The 20,931-nt window shown below is 41.2% G+C and overlaps 1 long non-coding RNA gene across 1 annotated transcript in view; it reads right to left on the reverse strand.

The window, feature by feature from the left end:
- Positions 1-19,266: 19,266 nt before the first annotated feature.
- Positions 19,267-20,931, reverse strand: part of LOC135329095 (uncharacterized) — a 31,941-nt gene continuing 30,276 nt past the window's right edge. Inside the window, exon 3 of the long non-coding RNA XR_010390312.1 lies at positions 19,267-20,231. This is a non-coding gene — a long non-coding RNA (uncharacterized LOC135329095). The remainder of the gene's footprint in view (positions 20,232-20,931) is intronic.

The following is a 20,931-nucleotide window of genomic DNA, read 5'->3' on the forward strand; positions in this document are numbered from 1 at the left end:
AAGACTTTTCTTTGCTTCATGGCACTGTTCATCCATGTGCATCTTGAAATGGTTTAAAATAAAGAGGAGGAGCCTGGGAGGGAAAAAGTGGCAGGCAAAATGATCAGAGAGAGATGAAACATTTTGAGGATCCAAGAGTTCCTGAATTCTAGTAATTCTGTTTCTGCCACAGGTTAACTAGATAGATAGGTTATATGAGAATGGCAAGTACTGCTCAATACAGGTTATATACTATTGTTTACGTTAGGGGGAAAAAAAAAAAGAAGGGGAAGAAAAAGCAGTAACGAAGAACAAACAGTGCAAATTCTTGGGGAAACATTTGGGAGGAAATATGTCTGTGTTAAAGATGTGATTCCCTAACTCCTTCAGGGAGAAGCTAGAAAAACAGTATTTCAGACACTTCTCACAAATGTATCTGTAAAGCTAAAATGTCTGATTTTATATTCTTCCTATTCTGAAGAAGAAAGCCTGTGGTAAAAATTGTTTTTCACCTCTGCTAGGTTTTCTCTGTCAGAGTAGAGTGCCTGTATATGTGTGTGCAGGTGTATATATATAGTCACAAGCCCAATTTGTTTTTAAGCTTGAAGGTCACCATTAAGTACAGTTCATGGCCACAGTATTGAGTTATATTTAGGGACAAAAACACAACAAAGGAAGAGGATAGTCTGTATTTTGTCAATGTCTGTGACACTTTTATTGCCGATTTGTTATTCTAGTGTTATGGGAAAGTCACTGGAGCATACATTATTATCCTCTACATCATTTCATCTCACATGCTTCAAAACCAGATAAATGCAAAATTTCAGATTAACTGTGGAAACGTTTGCACGTGTCTGAAGTCATTTTCCTTCCAGCCCACCATTTGTCACTGTCTGGGAGATAAAGTGGGGTCGAGCTGCTACTTGACCTCACGCGTTCGCTTCTTGGTATTCTTGTCTAAGACCAGTGACATGAGTAAAACCCTATCCAGATTTTTCAATACTTTCTTCCCTGATTATCACCTTTAAATCCATTTTCATTCTCTGTTTTTAAAGTCAGTATCGAGCTCTCATAAGAGTTATTGATATTCCCTGAACAAGCATCCATAAACTGATCACTTCCACTCATCCCCTTCCCATGCTTTGAGTCTTCCCATGCTGGTTCAGCTATTGGTCTGGATATTCCAGCCTTGGAGAGAATTAGTTAACATTAGGACTATTACTAAAGAAGTATGTTTACTGCTGTCCAGTGAAAAAATCCATTGAAGTCATAAGGGCATTGCCAGAAGCGTAAATGAAACTTTGTACAGTGGGAGTGTGCTTGCCAGGAGGAAGTATCTTGTATTGCTGTGCTTGCTCACGTCTCCAGTTACCGCACGCTGAACCTGTCTGGGTCCTGACATCTACGCAGTTGCTTTCTTGAAGCGAGGAAGATAGTGCACAAGTGACTAGTTAAAGGGTAGCGCAGTCACCTCATCCAGATGTTTTCTTGTCTAACAAATGCTGGCTTGCTACAATTCAGTTTGTTTTCTTTTTGATTAACTCCTGTTTGCTAAATTTGTTTATCCAAAGTTGGAATCAAGAAACCCTGGACATCTGTTCACACCAGAGCAGTGCCACAGGGAATTCTTCCTAGTTTTATGTGGAAACTTGTGAGGTTTCAAAGAATGCACAAAAGTAATACAAAGCCCCTAGGGTCAAGGGAAATACTTGGTTTGACTTAAATGATCTTCTATTGAGTTTGTAACTATGGGATCTCATTTCAGGTTTACTGGGCAAAAGGCTCTATGTGTACTCACCCCTTCAGAGAGGGTATGTGACAGTTCCTCAACTGCAGTGGCAGCTACATAGGGATGAGAAAAGAATATTCATGCTGACATTCATTCACGTAGATCTGAAACACTAGAATATGTGACTATTTTGTGGCTGAAGCAGCCACTTAAGCAAACAATATCTGTCCTTTCAGTTTACATTTCTGTGTGCCATTTTATAGCCTGACAAGCTGCCTTCAGAAGTAGCCTGTCCAAGTAAACACTGAATTGGTCTTCATAATTATGTGTTGCTGTCTTTCCTGTATTTGCACAAATGCCCCCAAAGTCTTTGCTACAACTTTTGCGTAGCAAAAGTTAGGAATTTGGGATAAGGGGTCTTCATTGTGTGAAGAGGAGGACTGATATCTAACATGATAGTCTTCTGTTATCTTAATATAGGTCTGCAGGTAAGACTGCATCTTAGGGCTTATTTCTATCACTAGGTAAAGAAAGCAGTGGATTTGGGTGTGCCATTAACTGGCCACAAGTTTGTAATATACATAAACACACGGTCACCCTTTCTGATAGGAACTGCACCCTTCCCATCACTCTGTAATGTGTTCCTATGCTTCATGGAAACTATAAAAACATGACAAAGGTCATTTTCATTTGCAGGGCGATAACGCTCCTCAGCCGTCTTTCTTACATCTCTGTTATTCCTGCTACCCTCTGAGTTGTGATTGTACCAGTAAGGAGGGTTTGTCTCTAACTTTCAGGAAAACACCGGCCACGTAACCAATTCATTCCCTCAAGGAAGCTGGCCTAGTCCCACATATTTCAGTGTGATTACTAGATGTGCTCCGATTTCTCTCCTCTATTTCCCTGTTTGTAGTGCACAAATGATGACCTCATATATGCAAGGAAAAAAGAGTTCTTAGTCATCTTGCCTATAATTTCTCAGACATTGGCTCAATACCATTTACTAAATGCAGGCTAGCTAGATCCCTATATCAGAATAAAAGCCTCATCTCCAGTCTGTGACCTGAATTCCCCTTTTAAATGAGTAATACAGAAAATGCTGCTTATGGAGGGGGAGGACTACTCCAATTCCCATGGTCTGTTGGAAGTTCAGATGCACAAGCTGATTGTATAGTTTGCAGTTCTACAACGCCTAAGTGTTGATCCTGGAAGGTTTGCACGTTGCCACACATCCCTCAGTAATAACAACACTTTGCTTGCCTCCACTCCCTCACCTGACGCACGCAGCATAGACTTCTGAGAGTGCAGCTGTTAGTCTCAAATCACATCAACACACTAAGCAGCTCACCAAGCAAGAGAAAAATCTGCATGGATGGAAATTCCAGGCCTAAGGAGAAGGGTACGCTGCCAACTGCCCAAGCAGAGTGATTACGCTACTTTGCCATGCTGACGGAGATCACGGAGAGCATAAAGGCTAGAAATTCCATAGTAGTAGGAGCCTTCCATGACCCCTGTGTAGCTTTGTCTAAGATCACAGTGGGATGTAATACCAGGGCCAAATTTTTAGACACTATTTATTTCATAGAAGAGCTGGATAGGGAGCTCATAAGAGAAGATGCAGTGCTTGACTTGGACCTGAGCAGTGTGCAATATCTACAGAGGCTCAGCTTTGAAAAGGGGAACTGTATAAAAATGAGGAAGTGTGTTAAAAGGAATAAAAAGGGGACAGCTAAGAGAATTAAGTCCCTACAAGAAGCATGGAGGTTGCTAAAAGATGCCATCTTGGTAGTAATGTGCCAGTACACACCGCCTTTTCAGAAAGGCTTGAAAAAGGGGCTTTGTACAGTAGCAGAGCAAGGAAAAGTATTAGAAGGAAGAAGCTGTCGTTCAAAAAGCTGAAGGCACATCCAAAGGGAGAAAATAGAAAGGATCATAAACTCTGGCATATTAAATATAAAAAGGCAATAAGGAGGTTCAAAAGTGACTTTGAAGACCGTATTGCAAAAATAATCCAAACTAATAATGAATCTGTTTTTAAATACATCAAGAGCAGGAAACTTGCCAGAGAGTCTCTAGGAGCAGCTAAGGGTCCAGATGTTAAAGGAGTACTTCTGAAGGCATCTTCCACAAGAAGCAGAGCTTAGTGGATTTTCCATTTTGAAACTCATGTCAAACCCAAGCAGACCAACAACTATTTTGTGCAATGGAACTTTATTTTGGTAAGCAAATTTTCCCTCTTTTTGACATGTCAGTCTCTCTTTTGCAAATGCCCCCACCCCCATTATGTCATTTGGTCTTATGAACTTGAGTACTTTGACAAGATGGTGTGCTGCTACATCAATTTCCTAGTAAAGGGGATTAATCCAAGTGTTTGTGTGTAGAAGAGCATGGCAACAAATCCATGGTCAGCATTTGAAACAGAGGTCAGGAATTATTCACTTCTTCATCTGCCTTCTTTAACATGAGCTCACGTGGTTGTATTTGGGACCACAGGCAAGAGAGAGAAAATCTCACGTGGTTGTGAGGAAGGGTTGGAAGCCACAGATGCCTATGACGCATTTAAATGCACTGATTTTGCAGTAGCTGGTACATATGGTTTCCTACATAGATTCTTGTTTTTTGTCCTACTTGGTAGATTATTCACGGAACTGCTCACAGGTAGCTGAGGCCATTGTGCAGCAGTTATTCATGCTGGGAAGTTATTCATACTTGTAAAGAGAAAGCTATTTTTGTTACGCCGGTCAAAATATAGCCCCAGAGACACAGACAGTGAGGAGTGCAAAGATTTGGCATGTTCATTCCCAGACTACTTTAGCAATGATCAGGGTCCTCCGTGCACTTTGCATTTTGAGGGGCATAACAATCCAATACAACCCTCAGAGCTTCCCTATCCCAAACACAGTAGGCCTCATATGAAATTCCTTATTTAGGTTGTTTCAGAGGTGTAATTAGGAATATGAAATGAACCTTTGAATTGCTTTACAGCTATATCTGTGACTGTGTCATCTATCCCTCACAGGCTTTTAAATGCTTACTTCTCCACTGAAATATAAGATTAATCTTATGTTACTTTTCTCCTATCTTCCAAAATGTTGAAATACACATATGCCAAGTAATTAGTCTTTATGCTTAAATCCTGCTGTCATAAAATAATGGTATTTTTACAAATATCTCATTTTTGTAAAATATTCTTGAAAGGTCCTGATCGTTTTCATAGCAAGAATAAACAGGCAAAAGACCCCTTCAGGTGGTGCATTATTTATTTTAAAGAAAACTCACATACTTCCTTATTTATCTGTGGGATAGAGTAATTTCATCAGGTACTGCAGGAGAAAGTATATTATCACTTATGCAAGGGAGCTTCCATTTAAAATATTTGAGTACTAAAATTCCCTCTCTTGCCAGTTCTGTAAAACATTTGGCAATTCTCAAGCTGGAAAAGGCCATTAGTATTATCTTACCTGAAATCATCTACAACACAGGCAACTGACCTTCATCCAACTTCCTCCAATAACAAATTTTTTGGTTAAAGCCTGTTTTCAGAAAAGCATCTAGTCTTAATTTTAAAATTTCCTGAGGAGAAAGCTTCCGTTTCCCTGGTTAGTCTGTTCCAGCGCATAATCGTGCTCACAGACACATTTTAATTTTTCGGGCTTTAAGTGCCAGCTGTTGGTCTGGTTTATGCCTTTCTCTATCAAACTGAAGGATGAGCTTATCCTTCTGTAATATATGGTTGTGTCTATCAAGATATGATTATAGAAGTAGGAAGACGTTCTTGCTTAGCTGGAGCTACTGAGGTGGCTGAAGCAGCTATCCCACCTTGCTGGGTCAGAAGGGCTCAGGACAGCTTTGCCCAGCAACACAGAGGGGCATGACAAGGGTAAATGTGTTCATACTCATGTCCCTACCTCACAGGTCCTCCTGCGTGACCTGCTACCACTGCTGCCCTCACCATGCTCTAGCACCTCTCCTGCCACAACCCGTCTCTGCTCTGCACAACCCCATTTGCAGGGCTTAGCTAGGTGAGCAAGGAGTCCTCATGCTGAAGGTGGAAATTACGGAGGGGGGACACAGAAGATAGCCTGGCAGCACTGGACACAAAACTGTTTGAGAGCTGCCCTCTCAAATGCATTGGAGTGACACCATAGCGCAAGGAGTCAATGGACAGGAACGTTAAAGGGTTGCTGTTAGGTCAGTGTGGGCAGAGCATACCGTTTCAGCGTCTGCAGGGATGCAAAATCGATCTAGTACCTATAGAGAAATGGCAGATGCTGGATTTCTACTTTGAAATGAACTGTTGTAAGGCCAATTAACAGAAAAATTTCTGGCTCTAAGATGCCCTCGTTATCTTACAAAAAGATGGGTATTTTGGCTAAAATGTTTGTTAATATGCTTTTCATCTTTTTGTCATTTAACTTCATAGTTAACATAGTTAAGCGCCCATAATATGTATCCCAGAGTCATTATGTCTCTTCCAACGTCAATGCAACTGCATAGCAGTAAGGGCAGTTTTCTTGATGCATTCTCTGTTAAGGAAAAGGAAGATGAAGCTCACTGTTTCTACCTGCCAACAGGTCCAGTAATTCAGCACAAAACTAGGTTTCATTCAGAAAAACAGTCTTTGCAGGTATTATGGTAAAATGAAAGGTCACTATTAAGTTTGCCTCTCAGGAACTAAACAGGAATACAACTAACTAGAAAAGGAGGCAATGTTTTTGGTTTGTGAAGAGCACAGCATATATTTACTCCACTTGGATTTTTATGTAGAAATACATCATGAAATGTAGTGTCATTATTGGATTCGCATTCTCTGGATGATCTTCTACTTAAGAATCAAATATTTCAACTTCTTCTAGTATTTCAAAGGCAAAGGCAGTTTCCTTTCAACACTGGACAGAGGGAAAGCAGCAGACACTATATCTACAACCTCAGTTAAGCAGACAATGATAGAAGAAGAAAAAACTCTAGATGATAAAGCATGTTCTGACAGCAATCTTAGTCCTTACCAGTCCTTACCAGTCAAAGAACGCAACATCCAATAGACCTTTTACCATACTGGCAGACCAAAAGCAACCTGTATGTGATCTGTATCCTCTTTTTGAAAGCCCAGAATATTTTGACCCACACAGTGCTTCAGAAGAGATGCTCTCCAAATTCAAGAGACATACCAAAGTATAAACAAGAGCAGGACAAAAACACTACAAGTTATGTGGTGGCCTGCTCCTTGTCAGCAAATTCAGACCTTAATAAGAGTCTGGAAGAGTATCAGATGCAAAAACAACATGAAAGTAATGGTGTCTAAAAATCTATTTGACAGTGGCCTGTTGTAACACAGTTGTTTTTCCAGAATGAGCATACATCCATTATCAAAGTTAGTGATTTTTCCAGATTATTAATTTTGCTCCATTTCTCTGTACCTTCTCCAGATGTCAAAATAAATATTTGCCAAAGAAAAATTCACAGATTTGGTAGGCTAGGAGAAGTCTCAGGAGATCATTCTGTCCAACTTTCTGCACAGAGACAGACTAAAAGTATCTGGACACTATCCCTGACACTTTTATCTTCCTCACTTTCAGAAATTGATATGCCTGGGTAGTATGCTGTAATACTTTACCACCTTGCAGACAGAAAGACTTACCTAATGTCCTATGTAAAACTTTTAAAACACAGGTGAAACTGATTCTTTCTTGCCCTTCCTTAAATGGACATGCAAAGTAATTTATAGTTGTTGTCCAAGCTGCAGTGCCCTTTCTCAGTCATCTCTTTTCAAGCCGGTGCCTTCAACTTCTTTTTATGGGTCCCATTTTCTAAACCTCTTATCATGCCTGTTGCTTTTCTGTGGACTCTCTACTATGTCTGCTTACTGCTTTCAATGGAGACAAAGGACTCCAGCTGGGATTTTGTCACTACAGAAAGTGGAACAATTGCCACTACTGTCTACGTAAAGATAGTTTTGTCAATTTTTGCCAGAATAAGGCTCATCTCTTCCTTAGCAGTATCAGACTGTTGACATATACCTAGTTTGATCTCTGCAGCACAGACAGGATAATGGCATTGCAAGGGGCTTAGAGAAGCTGTCTACTTCATAGTCAATTCTATCTAAAAATCTTTAAAAGATGTTTGTCTCACTTGCTCTTTAAAACCTTCAACAGTGAAGACTGCATGATCACTGTAGACAATCTGTTCCAGTGTTTCACTATCTTTATGCTTAGATGTCAGGAGACAGAAATGCTCTCCTAAATCATACTGTATGGCTCAGTCAGAAAAACCTCCCTCTTCTGCCGTGTTGCTGCCTAGCCAGTAATTTCCAATTTTGTGCTTGTCTCTTCAATTTCTCCTTACAAAGTGTAGTATTTTGTATTTGCCTTTGTTGAATTTCAGCTACATGACTTCAGATCCTCTCTAATTTCTCAAGCATTGTGTTGAATTCTGACGCTGGTGTCCATAGTACTTGCAACCCTGATCTATGCCAGTGCCATTCACTAATATGATGACCATAGTCACCTGTTGGTCCTCCAAGCTGTTAACAGAAATACAGAACAGAACTAGGTCTAGAACAAAGCCCTGATAAACTTCAATTGAAATTTGACAGTAAATAGCTGATAAGTACTCTTTTAGAGCAACTTTTTAACTATTGAACATCTTTCTTCTGGTGATCAAATCTAGACTATATTTCCTTAGTTTTCTTAGGAGAATGTCATGCAGAACTGTCAGAAATGTCACTGAGGTTGAGCTTATATCATGTATGTTATTTCCATTTTATCTGCTAGGCCACTTATCCTGCCAAAAGTGGAAATTAAACAGGCTTGACATGACCTATTCTTGACAATCTTTGTTGGTCATTTCAGCTTTATAATGATTTAGGTACTCACAAACTGATTTTTTTTTAAACCATGTGTTCCAAAACCTTCTCTTGAATCAAAGTTACACTGATAAGTTCATAATTTTGTAGAGCACCATATCTCCCAGTCTAAAAACACAGACACAGTGCTTGTCCATGCAGTTTCTGAAATCCTCATATCAGAATACAGGTCTCATTTTACATCTAAAACTGCTACTGTTTGTACAGAACTTCAGTTTCCACAAGCTAATTGGTAACCTTGTAAGAGGCTCAAACTCGACAAGAGTGACATTTCCAGAGATGCTCGTTGTTAAGCTCTACTGAGCACTTGCAAGCTGTGATTCTCAGAGTTTTACGACTAAGCCTAATTTATGCTCAACAGAATCTACATCAGGTTACTAGATCCTGCCCCAAATCAGAGGACAGTGCAAGAACATTTCTGAACAGTCACCAAAATATTTGTAAGTGCACAAAATATACGTTTTTCTTTCTTAGCTCCAATCTCGGAATTGCTGACTTGTTAAATTGAAACTTTCAACAAAAAATGCAAATATACGGGGAAAAAAAGGCAATAGAATTTACATCCTGAACAACGGGAGCTCGCAAAGTTATGAACATTGCAGCAGCTCTTCCTGGTTATCTGATGTGGAATAAGGACTTTGTACCCCCACTGTATCTTACACATGAGTGCATTAGAAATATTGAGCTATGTTCACATCACTTTCCAGGAAGCAGAAAACGTTATCATCCCCCTCTAACAGTCAGGAAAACATAGAGGCCTTGTGCAAGGTCCTAGTGAGTCAGCAGAAAGCTCAAGTTAGAATCAAGCTAGTCTCATGCTTTGATAACTATGACCATCTTCTCCTTTTTTTCACTTTCAGATAGTGTTCACCTGCCTTGGGGTTTATTATCCTTAACTCCAAGCCAGAGGAAGTCCACTGGGGTCTGTAGTTGAAATAGTAGTGAAGGTCAAAGAAAAGAAAAAGGGAAAAGAACTTTCTCACTGAAGAACTACCTTGCTTTATGCTCTATTGATTTATAACGCCTGGCAGAAACGTTAGGGGGTATACTGTGAATAATGAGCACTTACTGACATTAGCTCTCATACAGGACACGTTTTCTTCCAAAAATATCTTTTTTGAATATGGATATCCCCTACAGAACTACCTGTGAGGTGAAGGTCCTCAGCTTTTCTTTTTCTTTTCTTAAATACCAAACAAGGGGGAAGAAAAATCAGAATTGTAGCAAGGCTGAGCTGATGGTGATTCTGCACATTCAGACTCTCAGAGCGTGTCCCTCATGCTAGAGTGTGAGCAGGGGTTCAGATCTCCCTCAGACAAGTTCCCATTGCACCATGCAGGCATTAGGCCCTTGAACTGGCTGGTATTCTCACTTCAAAGGACTACAGCTGGACACTCCAGAAGAAATTAGGGAAAAAGCTCCTGATATACTGGGCTGCAGGGACTGATGGAGAATTTATAGACATGCTTTGAAAGGTGTCAGGACAGCAATAGAAGTACCTGTATTTCTCTGTCTACAAACCAGTCATAGGCTGATCAGTGAAAACATATTTTCTCACCTCATTCAAAAGAGAGAGGAGCAAGGATCAGTGCAGGTGCATTTAGAATTTTGGACTCTAAGACTGCCACAGGTTGTTGTGTAAATAAATATCCATTGGAAAAATATCCTGAAAGTACCATTCTCCCCATAAACTACTGAAGAAGCACAAGACAGAAATGACATTGTGTCCCTATAGATAGGAGAATAAAATAAAGTGCTTATATGGATGCATCTGAAATGGGTTGCAGCTGCCACACTTTCATTCACAGATTTGCATGCTCTGTAACAAGCTGATGCGTGAAGTCAGGTGTATGGAATAAACCTTATCCAGAAAGCTTTGACTGACAGCTTTGACTGACAGCTGAGAAACTCAACGGAGGGCTACTGTAGCAGCATTAGGCAAGGAAACAATGCACAAAGGCTTTTTACAAGGCTGGGGAATATAAAAGCAACAGCAAATTATCTGCGAAGCTTTTCTTTTTTTTTTTTTTTTAAACTTCCATATAATTGTGTGTTGTAATATTCTTTCTGGTTAAAGGTTGTGGTGTGTTTATAATCATAAAACCAGGAAAAACCTGTTCTTTCAACAGGATACTAGCTTCTGCCAGTTAATCTAGCTACAGGCTTGAGAAATCAACATGTGATAGCCCAGAAAGTCTGGAAAGCTCAGATCTCCTTTCCCAAAATGAAAATGGGAAAACTGATCTCTTACATCCTCAAAAAACTCATTTTTTTCCTCTTCTTTTCCCGAGGGTTAATTTATTCGGGCATTTTGGCACAGGTTTCTGTAAGTCCAGAATGCTATGTGGTGAGCATTTGGCAAAGTATGGCAATCACATTCATGTTTCTTTTGATGACACGTTGCAATTTCTAAATTGTTTAAGGTAGAAATGGAGCCCATTTTGACTGGTTCTTGGCAAGTACTGCAATAAGCAAAAATTAGAAATAACCCAAAGATGCAGGGCCAGGATGACATAGGTTGAGATGGAGGGAAAGCACTAGCCTAGATGTTGGTTTAATTCCTGTGAGATATTAGCTTAGTTCCTTGTGCTCTCACACACTTGCTGTATGACCTAACAAAGATGACTTAGGACTAGCTCTGCAAATGGATACATGCATTAAATGCCATTGTGGATCTACAGCTTAGTCTTTCTGTGCCTTGGTTACTCATCTGTAAATCGAAGACAACAGTACTTCCCCATTTTACTGTGGTATTAGGAAGATAAATACACTAAAGATATTTAGATGCTGCAGCGGAAAGGGCTATGTAAGTAGCAAAGACAGAAAGAAATGAGCCTCAATTTCTAATGACTTCCAGAGCTCCTGACCGGAGGTGTGCAGCGGGTGCAGGAGCTGGACTTAAGAAAGAAAGAAACAGGAGTGGAGTGCAGGTCCATCCCCACAATACCTGTCCCACAGGACAGTAAGGGGTGCTTAGTTTGAAAGATGACAGCAAAGCAACTCTCTTTTAGCAAGTGGAAGATGGCTGGGTCCATTCCGTGGATAAGATCCTCCAAAAAACCTTGTTAGGAACCAAATGCTTTTCTCCCGTGAAAAGCACTCCTCTGGGTCACAGGCAGATGTGCTTTGATGGCTTTGCCCGTGAAGGTTTGGAGTGGAGGGGTGTTTTTCTGGGTTTTATTTAATAACTCCATCTGAGATAGGTGCCCTGTGATCATAGTTGTAACCAGCTAGTACACTTCTGGCTTTACACCCTAAGAGAAGAGAGAGCACATGTGAGCAGGAGTCAGAAAAAAGGCAGGTTCTGTTCCCACTGAACAAATCACTTCACTTTTCTCTGCCTTTCTTTCCCTATTTCCACAAGTGTCCCAGAAGGCTACAGTCCCCAGGGAGGGGAGATACAAAGTCCTGACATCACTGGGTGCCTCATTTCTAATTCCCTGGAGAACTGAAAGCAGGTGGTACTGCCTAAATGACTAGAAAAGGGGTTTTCTAAAATATTAAGGTCATTAGGTCTCCAGAACCACAGTAACTCTGCTAGAACTTTCTTACAGACTAAAAGAGAACATTTCTGAAGGAGGATTTGCACTGACTTTACTAATTATGTGTTTTACATCAGTTCTTCCTATTGTTTTTCTGCTGAGGAAGGGAGGTAGGAGACTGGGCAGAGTGCCCCCCACCTGCACTTCACTGCATTGCCCTTCTGAAAAGCCAAGCAACCACACGGTCTGCCAGCACACCAACAAAACCCAGCACTGCAAAAAGGAGGGTGCAGACACCAAGCCAGACCGGGATTACTCAAATAAAACACCGCCCATTTCCCTTCTGACTGGGAACTAGAACTTTGTACATCTGTATTCGTTTTATTTGAGATTCTAATTGCTGTACAAATATTGATTAACACCTAAAGCGTGCAACTCGAATGGATGATTGTTTATGAATTGCTGTTGTTGAAGTAATTTACAAGAAGTCCCACTTCCTTGTGAGACGTGACGTGAAACCGCAAGCTTCACGGACAACAGGCATGAGATCTCCTTTCTGAAAGGAGCCTAGAGTACCCACTGGAAAGAGTCTGGTTTGTACTTTGTGTTGTTCTTTACGCAGTGCTCCTAGGATGTACTGTAATCCAGAGAGTCAGCCAAGTATGGTGCTAGTCTCTCCAAAGGGGTGCATGCTTTCTTCTCTAGTAAATTCTCTTTCCCATCTCTCAAGAAAACTAGCCAAACACCTCTGCAGAGATGGGGGAATTTAGGCACACACATTCTGATACGTTGATCTGAAGGTAGCTGTTCAAATATATGGGGCTATTCAAATATAGTTAACAGTTTGGTTTTGGTATTGAGACCCTCACCGCTGTGTATGAGAATCCAATACTATCCTTTGAGAACCACTCAAACAACATAAATACAAGCAACAGGAGTCTCTTCTCCTCCTACAGAGGAGGGGGCTCCTCCTGAGCCCATCTCCTAAAATGAAGCAACAGAAGTAAAAGCTTAAACACACCAACTGATATCACTACTACAAAAAACAAACAAGGAGAAGAAAATAGGCATATTCAGCTGGCTTAAATACCACCAAGAGTCTTTGTCTAGTGTTTCCCGTTGGCTGATTCAAGGCACTCTCACTCAGCACTTTCCTCAGGCTCTCTCAGTTGGTCTCTAGAGGTCCCAAACCCCCTAAAAGCACACACGTTTAGGTGGAATTTAGGCTGGCTGGATATGCCCAAAGTAATTTAAAAACATAATTTAGAAGATAGAGCCACAGAAAAAGAAAACATTCTCCTTGTTCATTGATAGCCTCTGCTCCTTGTAGGCCTGATGTGGACTAATTGAAGGTCTCAGATTTCATGGAACACTGTTTTCCTGTAATTTTCATGCGGAGTTTTTCTTACTCTGTTATTTTTCACTTTCGGATCAGATCTTGGCAAAATCAGAGTAGCTCTTATAAGATACATGATATATTTTCACTTAGCGAAGACTGAAACTCTTGTCAGCAGGTTATTCATTGACAAGAGCTCTAAATAGCTAGCCCCCCAAAGTGATCCTTGCTGGCTTTCCATGCAATGAAGCAGGCTTCATAAATGCACCATTATTTCAGAATATGTCCTGTTGTGGGAGAGAAAACATTTTCCTCCGCTCCCTTCCCAGCAATTGTTCTTCCCCCAACACAGCTTTTATCTGTACTGACAGGAACAAAGACTGATGTATCTGTTTTCAGCAAAAAAGAATGAACATTCCTATGGGCCTAGATCCAAATACACTGAAGGTAACACAGAGTCTCCAAAACAATTCAACTGACTTTCCATCAAGCTCAAAGATAAGCATATGCAATCTGTATAATAGAAGTAAACTAGCATCAGAATTTTAAACCTCTGCCACCCAACCAGTAAAACTCAATGAGGCAGCTGCTATCACAATTTCTTGACTACGCCAAGCTAATAAGGCCATTAAATAGGTGAGGAAATCAGGCTGCAGGTATGTGCTTCTTTTGAGTGACATCGAAAATTGCCTGGGAACAGCATCCTGGCACAAGCGCATGACCTGGAATACAACTAAACTGATTCCATAGCAAATCTGTGCTCTCAGCTAGCTGCAGATTTAGCAGAGAACCTTGCCTGACAGTACATCATAGTGGTGCCATCAGCTGCATCCTGGTGTCCAAGTGAATTATTAAAGCAATATTACTGCATATATACTGCGAAGAAGAATAATTCTTTAGAAGATGGCTTTGTATGGAAAATGGTCCAGCTCTATTACGCTGGCCTGTTCCTAGGTGGCAAATGTGGTCTTCAATCTTAGACAGCAACTGATGCAAAAGAGATGGCAAAATGACCCAGTGTCTTATTCTGCAATACCGTATTGGAAGAAGCTTCATCCTGAAAAAACCTGAGGCAGGAGAGTGGTCAGGATCCCACTAGTTTACCTGAGGAAAAGATGGTGCTGGGGGAAATAAATAAACTCTTTAGGAGAGATCTGCAAGAAAAAAATCTCTGTGGCCTATGAAGAAGCTGGATGATTCAGCAGCTGGCTCTCTTCCCTTCCAAGGGTGTACAAGAATAAATAGCCAGCAGAGTGTCCTGCAGCTCTGAGTTGCTGCAGTACTCATTCTCTGGATGAAGCTAGAAACCAAAAGATCCTGACCCACTTGAGTAAGAGCACTGGTGATGGGAACTGGTCATGAAAGATCCCATGGTAACTTTAACTGGAAAAGAAATGTTTAATTCCAGCTTCCCTTCTCCCCACTCTGCCCAGTTTCAAAAGCATTCAGCAGTCCTCATTTTCTGCATTTTAGCTCTCCAAGTATAGCACTGACATATGCGGCTAATTTTCTGCTATTTCCCACACCAAAGAGAACTGCTTTTCAGTAGCTGCCAATTTCTACTGTGGAGAGGTGTCAGAGAAATGCATTAATTGCTTGGGAAGAGATTTAAGATGCTTGAGTGGAATATCTGACAGAAGCTCAGAAAACTCCTCTGATTGCTAATCCCAAAGTTTGAATCCTAGGTAGCATAATTACAAATGTATTTCTTTTGTTCCTATGCTTGCCATAGTAGGTATTAGTACCAAACACCATTTACATACAGAAATCCTAGCACTGATCTGAGTTAAGGCTGGCAAAAACAAGGCATAAGAGGGCCTTTCTGGCACACTCCACTAGTGTGTTTTCTGTGCTTTTCACCCAGTCTGTCCCTACAGCAGATTCTGTTGGTAAAAATGCTTGGATTTGGAAAGCTCTGCTCTCCCCAGAAATCCCCCAGTTGGCCCTAAGGTCCTTCACCAGCAGAGTGAAACATTGCCTTGGCAGAAGAAAATTTTAACTGCTAAGTCTAGAGTTTTAATCCCAGCTACTATAACTCAAGATATATTTTAATTTGATCTATAACCATAATAAAAGCCATTTCCTATGAAGCAAAGCTGCACAGAAGTGGCTGCTATTACACTGAGAAGTTGAAAAACACTCACAGTATTATAAGACTCAGAGCCATCAGAAGTGCTCTCCGGCATTTATTATCTGATTTGATGAGTTAATGGCTGCTTATTCTCATTAGTTGTTCTCTGGATTTATACAAGCTGTTTTTCTGCACTGAAGCTGTGCAGCCTACTATGTAAAGGTAATTAGCAGGGGTTCTATGGATTAACTGGAGAATCAGATGTCAGCTGTGTTTCCATGCTCTAACAGTGGCCTGAAGGAAATGATGCTTCTGTAGTGCAGTTAACTATGCAGTGTCTAGAGGCTGTGGCTGAGATGAAAGCACCGATGGACAGACAGGAAGATAGTTGCTGTCCTTATGAACTTACACCAGGAAACGACAACACAGGGAAGGTGGAGGTGAAGCAGAGTCACAGAGATTCAGTTATTTGTTAAATGAGACTATGCCAAGGTGTTCAAGTGGTAGACAGGTCTCTGCAAACATGCTGCTTTGCAGAAGAGTGCTGGCTTCTATGCAGTTTTGCCTGGCTGTCTTAATCTTTCCACTTGCTGTAACAAATCCCTCCCTTTTGTTAAATAAACACTGTCCACTGTGTTAAGGAAACCTAAGCAAGGATGATCTGTCACTCTATAACAGAAGCAATAAAAGATCAAACTACAGAAAACTGTGGAAAGCTATATAAGCAATTACAGTGGAGCAGCTCTTGTCTCATGAGGCCTGACATTTAAGCACACAGACATTCTCTTTATGTGTGTAAGGTAATGCTGTCCTCAAGGGCAAAATTGCTTTAAGTGATGTGACTACAAGAAAGATAGCATTTCACGTTATTCTGAAACCATCTGAGAACAGAAAGACTTTTGTTTTGTTCCTTTGAAGCTAAAACGGGTGAAGGATGGAAGCTGGAAACTGAGAGCATTGGCCACACCTAGTTCTGATGCTGAAAAAAGTTTCTCTCTGTGGCTGGAACAAAGAGCTAACAGACCTCAGCTCTCAGGCATAAAATCCTTGTCCAGGGTGCATGAAACCTTTCTGTTGCCACAAAATATTACAAAAGGTAGAGTCAGGTCCTAGAATGAAACTGGAAAGAGACCACATGAAAAGCTTGTTGCCCAATAGCATAAAACCGTTCGGGTGATGCTGACAGATGAAGCAAGGCTGATAACAGAGGCCTGCACAGCATGGCCAAAACCCAAACAAGGCAAGGCAAGGCAAGGCAAGGCAAAAAATAACACATGCAAAGAGCAAAGTGTGCATTTTCAGGTAAGAGGGATTCTCTGCATGAGGAAAAGCATAAAAAAAGTGTTGGAGAAGAACTAGTGGCTCAGCCTGGGATCGTAAAAAGAGCCTTTGTGTACCAGGAAGGAAAGAAAGCACACAATGCCAGAGAGATTTAGGCACATCTAGATCATTCTGAAAAGCCTAATTCAAGCCAGCTAGATTTGCACCTAAACTGAAACACACCGTGGAAGCCATAGGGGCTTACCATATTCAATGTGAGGGGGAGACAGGCAAGAGAAAGATGTCTTTTCGTTGATGTACACAGCAGCGTTCCACAATATCATTTGCTTGTTCAGTGAAGAAGCCGGTCAATTGAACACAAAGCTGTAGACACGCAGTGGTAAGAATGTAGAAAGCTGCTCACCCGTCAGCTCTGGCATCAGTATTGCCCCGTACCTGGTTTGGCTGTAATAACATTGTTCCAAGGCCACTGCTAGCATACTGAACTTTTACAGTAGGGTCTTACAACTCTATCGTATCCTGCTACTATTATCAATTCACATGTACATGCCCTTCAACTGCTAAAAGTGTAACTGTAACCAGGGCATGGTCCTAAAACCATAGAAGTTCTAAAGGAGATCGGTAGGGCAGCTACCGTGTGTATGTGCGTGTGTGTGTGCATGCATGTGTGTAACCCCCTGCTCTGAACCTGCATAAAGCTAAATAAAGCCTAAATTACTTCTACCCACCGACTATGGCAGCCAGTCAGTGTCTATAACAATCCCATCTAAACAAACCATCGCTATGCAAACCTGCCATAACAACTGCCTATCAATCAACAAATATTTGTGCTCTCACCATATACCAGTAACCCACTGAAGATGATATTGGATCCTTTAAAGGAGCCATTTAAAGATAGACTACACTGTATTCAGAGAAGTAGATTGTTCAGTCTATAAGAAAAAATGTACATGATCTTTTAGGGTAGCAGGCCAGGAACTGATCAACAGAGGCATCCTTCAACGTTCTTTCAACAAGGAACATTCATCACAGAGCCCAGGCTAAAGCATGCTAAAGCTCTGACCTACGATGACAGTCTTGAAGGTGTGCAGAATATACCAGCTGCCACTTAGCCATAGCTAGCTGAGAGGTAGTAAGGGCACCTCCTGACAACAGCTGATTATGCATTCACTTTGAATAGATCACTGAACAATTTCTTTTCTCAACACAGTGCACAAGCAGAACCCAGGAAGAGAGTTTGGGGAAACCAAAGGAAAACATTCAGCAGCTGGGCTCTGCCCTACAAGGGCATTAGCTGCAGGAAAGACAGTGAGAGAAACCAAGTGAGTGACACTACATTGGGCATACTGATGGTGATGAGGAGGGGTAAATCCTAGTCAATCTGGGACAGAAAGAGTATCAGGAATTGCAGCAGAGGGCAACTGTAATGATTAGGGAACAATGCTAAACACCACAGCTGCACACTGATCCTAATGCAGTACCATTGTTCCAGGGTAATTACTAACTCTCTGGGCTGATACTGAGTGAACACTCACTGATGGCCTGGAGAGCCATTTTACATTCACATTCTTATAAACTCAGGCAAGCAGCCCTAGCGTTCGAGGAATAATCACAAGCACGATGGGAAAACAGCAATCTTGTTTGCTCATTCCCATGAAACCGCCTGCAGACAGACACAGAACTCAGTGGTGGGTCCTCAGAGACTATTTCACATCAGTAACTGGAAGATGCCAGCCACGAGCAGCTGCGACAGCATTTTAGGCAAACCAAGTGGTAAATTTATGACATGTAGTGAAATAAATTCAGTCAGCCTCAAAACAGCTTGATTGGGGGCAAGAGAACAGCGAGCCACACGCTGCTGCCAGCTGCGCCATTGAGTGTGACAGCTGGAGGTCCGGGGCTTTGCCAAGCTGTCAGCCATATGGCAAATGAGGTAGGGGACCATTAATCTAAGTCCCCACAATGAGCTTCTTCAAACAATGTGAGCATGAGGCTGTGTTTGCACACTGTTGATTTTGCTTCCCTTCTCTCTACAAAAGGAAAATCCTGCATGTCCCATGTCTGTGCTACTATGAATGTACACTTGCCACTAAGGCAATTAGGGAAATAGTTCACTGTGCCATTGACCTAACTGTGCAGGTGAGTCATCTGGCAGGAGACATTTAAGATAGCAGGGTCCTGCTAGCTGTGCTTGTCTGAGTCACTCTGCCACAGCTAGTTACAGCCCAGGGCTCTCGCTTTCCAGACAAAGTATTTTCTCTGAAGTCTTAGGAGGGTTATCAGAGCTAAAATGACCTAATGTTCAAACTAGATTCCATTCTAGCGTTCAAGAAGGATTTGAATTTGACACTGAAGCCCTTTCTACTCCTCAGTGGCAGGAAGCTGATGTGATTGCCCTCTTGGATTTTTCCTTTCTAGAGCTAGTCTAAACAGTAAACCTTGGTCTTTCCCCAGCGCAAGTTACAGAAATGGGCTGGGATGCAGCATTTCAAATTCCAGACACTGTAATAAAATGTGGAAATTAGATAAAAATTATTTACTACATTTATTATACCACATTATTTACTGGTACTGCAGTTTGATAATCACAGCAATAATTTTCAAATTACTTTTGCTCAGCATTCACTGTCTTTTATGAGTACTGAAACGCTTCCTGTTTCTAAGTAGAGAGGATTTCTAAGACTTGTCCTATGCCCGTAAATTGAAACAATTTGTGAATCATTATAGAGGCCCAACAAACTAAAAGGCTGATTTTCAAGGACACAAATGGCAGTGAGGCATTACTTCTTTACAACCAACAGGACTTTTAACTAATGGCTTGTTGAAGACCACACAGGAAGTCTCTTGTGAAACACTGCATTAAATTCACAGCCTCTAAGTCCCAGCTAGTGGGAGGGGAAAAAACCAACCAAAGAGCCACTAAACCAACTTTCTTCTCCTACAGTTTACTTGCCCCTCTTACACAGAGATTGGCTCTAACACCGTATCCAGAGAGCACAAATGTCCCAGAACCCAGCATAGCTGAGATGATAGTCTGCACCTGATAAGCTGTATCCTGGGACGTAACTCTATTAATTTGCTTAGCTCTAATTGTTGACTAGGACACATGGTAAGTCAGGGCATCAGATATGTGCTAAGAGTAGCTGGAAGATCAGAAATATGATCCTGGGAGCCAGTATCTTTGCACACTACATATCCAGGCAGGTAGTGCTGTCAAGTTGACTACAAACAGGAAACTACCCTTTCCTATTAAATCAATTATCCATTGAAGAATTAACCAGAAAAACAGGATAAGATAGGTCCAAGTGCTTCAGAATAGACTCAGTCAGGCAAGACATCCCAAGTCTCACAACTTCTGAAAGATCTTCGGTGAGAACAATTTCACTGAAGCTGTTCTCCATCAAAAGGAGCTGATTCAATATGAGGGGACACTGGGATATAATTATTACATTATGGTCATCTTTCAGCTGTGCTTTTCTTCTGCTTGTACCCTAGGATAAAGACAGGCATGGATTACTTAACTGATGATGCACATAGTGTATATTTTTATCCCAGAGCCATGTATAAACAAAAACACATTTCTAGGCTTATTATGCATAATGCAATAACAGTAAAAAAAGCAAACCCAAAACAATGAATCACTTCCTTGAAAGGTTTTTGTTTAATCACGTGCACGGTCATGTTGAGTGATGCTATTGCAAGTATGCTGGAACATCTTCAGCTTAGTTTTCTCACTGATTAAAAGAGAAATGTCTGTGAGATATTCATTCACATTTAATGTGTTGTCTCATTCTTATGTTTTTGCTCATTAAGGATGTTATGCATCATAGGGCAAGACAGCAGGTAGCAATCAGATATTAACTGTGCTCCACACTGTGCAGTATATCTAGCATAGACAAGCAGACCAGAAAAAAAACATAGCAAAATGCAACCCTGCTCACGTGATCTCTGAAGTGCCCTTTGAACACCCTCTGACTAAAAGTGACTGGCCCTTTTACACACATCTCTCGCTCGCAACCCTGACCTGTTGTGATACCAGGATGATTTTTATCTCTTCTAACTTACCTGTCTAAAACCTAAGTGTCTAGGCTACCTTCGTAGGCTGCCTTTTAAGTCAATGGGGGAGAGCAAGACATCTCCAGACCACATGCCTACCTTAGGAATGGTCGACGCCAGGCACAATGAAACCCT

This window comes from Dromaius novaehollandiae, chromosome 1, assembly GCF_036370855.1.
Source record: "Dromaius novaehollandiae isolate bDroNov1 chromosome 1, bDroNov1.hap1, whole genome shotgun sequence".
Lineage (NCBI taxonomy): Eukaryota > Metazoa > Chordata > Aves > Casuariiformes > Dromaiidae > Dromaius > Dromaius novaehollandiae.